Genomic DNA, 4392 nt, shown 5'->3' with positions numbered 1-4392 from the left:
GGTCTGTGTGGGGAGGGGAAAACAGAAAATGAGCCGTTATTGGCAGAGAGGTTTGGAACGTTTTCTTATTGGTCTATTAACTAATTTACCGCATGGTGATGTCACCGTTTGATCTGAAAATAATCATAGTTCTGTACATTAATTTCTTGTCGCTGTTTAAGTCTACCGAGCAGTGATACAAATGTACTGGGGCAATAAGACTTCAGTGTCCGTACACAGCTTTCCTCCCTCCATCAGGCTCCTGATCTAAATAAGCTATAAGAGCACACATTTGATTCTACAGTAAAAAAACAAGTAAAACTATCAAAGAAAAAATCAACAATAGGAGAGCAGCAGTTTTCTCAGTGGTCAAAGAAGGACACTTGTGTGTTTAACTTTTCTTATTACAGTTCCACTAGTAATGTGACAGAGGGCAGTGTAAGTCAGACGAGGAGTGGGTTGTCTAGCACTGCCACTCCAGCAGCCACGCCTCCATCAGAGTGTTCATCACTCTTGGTCCTCAGTAGATGTCCAGCACATTCATTCAGCACCATGTCTTGCCCCTGCCTGTGTGGATGCAGAAATCATAAAACGAGGACACACACAACCATTCAGATAGGAGACAAAGGTCATCTTCATTAATCTGCATGAGTACATTGTGATCACCACAACTTCACTTAACAGAAAAATTTATACTACCTCAGACTAGTGTATACTTCATTTCAACTCAATTTAGAGATACTATTTCTGTGAAGTTGTCAAGAAAGGAATGTATACAGATGGGTCTGTGACTGTACCTGACGTGGGCCCCAAATAGGCCCAGCTCGCTTAGACAGGTGCTGAGTTTGAGTGGCATCCTCTGCCTCAGGAGGTAGTTGTGTACAGGGCTGGGCTGAACCTCGTCCATCGGGATATAGGCCATCCTCTCAGTGCTCTGCTTCACTGCCTCCAGTACCTGACAGATCTCGGCTCCAGAGATGTTGTTGCCTACAGGATAGGAATTCTACACATCAGCAGACAGGCCAGAGCATGACAAGTTCAGAGGTCAGAGAGATGTGAAGTTAAGAGCTGAGGTCCTCTTACCCCCGCTTTCCCTCTGTGGCTTCAGGACAAACTGGTCTGGTTTGCCAAAGCCATAACCATAGTCTTGTCACCTTCTGGTCCCTGTTTGTAACATTGAATAAGAAAGTTGAAGCAGAAAAGCAAACTGCTTTTAAAGGCATTGTAAAGAAAGAGGTAATGTGTAAACATTGTCGAGTGTCAATGAGCCAGAGCCCTATACTACTAAGTTTGCAAGGTAACTTTGGTCAACTCTGAGTTCAACTCAGGATAACAGGTACCACGCAAGTGGCTCAACTTTTAGCCAGGTACATTTCTATAGAAACTAATCCTTCAGATCAGGGCAGGCTAACTCAGGGCTAACTTCATTTATCCTTAATGAAGTGTCTGAGCCGTGGCATTGCCTCAATGGAGAGTTCGGTGTTTGACTAGCCACGTGCGACATGCATGCTCAGTTACAAGCCTGCTAGAGTTAGCGGCAGGTGGCAAGCAATATCCACCGTTGTAGTACGGATGACGCCTGAGCTGGAATGTGAAGCTAACTGAAGCCGGTTAGCTTTAGAAAACCCTGAGGAGATCTAGCTTGCTTTGTAGTGTACCCCTCTGGTTTTCTGGTTCTTACCATATCTAATGTATACAGTCCAGCAAAGGTGGCCCGGATTTGGTCCACAACGTCAGGTTCACCAGGAAAGAACCTCTCCAGAACACCAGGTCTGGCCAGTTCCTGTTGGACCTTCTTGGTGCCGGCCAGGTGTGTGCTGATGTCTGGACACTTCACAGCCAGAGAGCGCTCCATCATGGGGCAAGCCTCCCATTTCTACACAAAATCATACACAATGTCCTGATAAGAAATGATTGCATCAGTTTTGCACATTGACAGCTTTTACAACCCCAGGACTCTGAGAATACATAGAAAAAAATGAAGATGATTGTGTTCAAACCTTTTCTGTGTAGTTCTGTGACATGTATCCATTGTGGAAATATACAATAGTAACCTCCCATCCATCTCTGCAAAAATAATTAATGAAACCAACAATGAGAATGGTATTACATTGAAAGTAAGGCAAAAAATGCTTAAACCCAAAAAGGCATCAAGATTATTTTCAACAGAATGTCCTTCATATCAGTAACAGATATTGCAAAATCAAAACATTTATTTTGTGCACGCAAATAACCTAGATAAACTTTTTAAAAATACTTACACTAACAGTCTCTTATCCTGATCAACGAATCCACTCTTACAAACATCTTCAAACTGTCCTTGTGTTACAGGAATATTTCTGAACACAATCAGAAATCATTTTATGTTGCGCCATTTTGATATACCAATGGTAGCCAAATACATTGGTCTCCCATGGCTACGAAAGCGGCAGTAGGTGGCACTATCATCAAGCATCATCAACAGGATAAAAATCTAATGGTGTGTCACAACTGATAATTATGTGTTTGACCAAGCACCTAGGCCTTACCTCTTCCATAGCTCATTCTCCACATATAATGGTTGAAGATGTTTCTTTGGTCCTCTTCAACAAGATACAAGACTACCGCCCTTAAATGACAGCGAATGACCCCTACTAAAACCCCACTAGTCGTACTGTATATATCTTGTGTTCTGTTACCGACAAAGACAACCAGCAAAGTTAATACTTTTCATAGTGTTATGAATCTGAAACTATCTGTATCTTATTTATTGTACAAACTGACAGATCCCAAATCATGCATTTACACACCTAAATCCTCATGCATTTACACACCTAAACAAACACTCATGAATTTACACACCTAAACCCTCCTGCACTTACACATCTAAACCCTCCTGCATTTACACATCTAAACCCTCATGCATTTACACACCTAAATCCTCATGCATTTACACACCTAAACCCTCATGCATTTACACACCTAAACCCTCATGCATTTACACACCTAAACCCTCATGCATATACTATCTAAATTGACACCCACCTCTCTGAGCCATAGAGGTCCCAGGCTTTAGCTAAGCCCTTTGCCAGACCTGCAGGAGGGTTGTTGTCTAATATAACGTTGCTATCCTCCAACCGACCAGCCACCTTCAGGATGTGTCTATTGATGCAGACATAGACAGGGTCATGGCTTGGTTTTTGCTCTGACATGCACTGTCAACTGTGGGACCTTATATAGACAGGTGTGTGCCTTTCCAAATCATGTCCAATCAATTGAATTTACCACAGGTGGACTCCAATCAAGTTGTAGAAACGTCTCAAGGATGGTCAATGGAAACAGGATGCACCTAAGCTCAATTCCGAGTCTCATAGCAAAGGGTCTGAATACTTATGTAAATAAGGTATTTCAGTTTTTTATTTGTAATAAATGTGCAACTATTTCTAAAAACCTGTTTTCACTTTGTCATTATGGGGTATTGTGTGTAGATTGATGAGGGAAAAAAATAATTTAATCCACTTTAGAATAAGGCTGTAACATAACAAAATGTGGAAAAGGGGAACGGGTCTGAATACTTTACGAATGCACTGTATATGGAAATATGTGGCCAATTACATGCTTCCTAATCATTGTTATGAGAAATAGAGGGACATGTGTGGGAAATTAATTCACAGTTTTGTAGCTGATGAGTTAGCTTTTCGCCAACAAGCTGCTAAGCGTCTGACCAGACTATGTACTGTTGAGTGGAAGCTATGTAGCACTGCAGGCTGTTCAGTGACAGGGGAGCTGGAGCAAATGGCAGCTCAAGTGTTTTTACCAAGACTAGGGAACACTTGTCAGGATTCTTTTGCAACGGTGCTGTCATGCCCATCATAACAACAGCCAAATGACCCAGGTACAGCTCACACAACCTCTTGCAAGGCTTTTCCGCATCCGGGACAGCAAAGGACAAGAAGAAAGGAAACAGAATGATGCAATGTTTCAGATCAGTTTTTTTGCAACCACTTCCATGTGCACATGTCTACCACACCATGTCTACCACACCATCATGATGCTAAACTATGATGAAGTCTTTGACATCTGGCTATATTAGTTTGTACTTTCATCATGTTTCCAATGCCCACCTCTTGGTGACCCCATCATGTTTCCCGCCTCTTGGTGACACCATCATGTTTCTAATGCCCGCCTCTTGGTGACCTCATCATGTTTCCAATGCCCACCTCTTGGTGACCACATCATGTTTCCAATGCCCACCTCTTGGTGACCCCATCATGTTTCCAATGCCAGCCTCTTGATGACCCCATTATATTTCCAATGCCCACCTCTTGGTGACCCCATCATGTTTCCCGCCTCTTGGTGACCCCATCATGTTTCCAATGCCCACCTCTTGGTGACCCCATCATGTTTCCAATGCCCACCTCTTCGTGACCCCAT

General features: G+C 42.8%; 1 pseudogene; it reads right to left on the bottom strand.

Moving 5' to 3' along the window:
* Positions 1–422: 422 nt before the first annotated feature.
* LOC121546573 lies at positions 423–4101 on the bottom strand (annotated as a pseudogene).
* Between the last annotated feature and the right edge of the window lie 291 nt (positions 4102–4392).

This window comes from Coregonus clupeaformis, chromosome 30 (genome assembly GCF_020615455.1).
Source record: "Coregonus clupeaformis isolate EN_2021a chromosome 30, ASM2061545v1, whole genome shotgun sequence".
NCBI lineage: Eukaryota > Metazoa > Chordata > Actinopteri > Salmoniformes > Salmonidae > Coregonus > Coregonus clupeaformis.
Note: the sequence above shows the minus strand (reverse complement) of the source record. Positions and strands in the feature narration are given on the sequence as shown.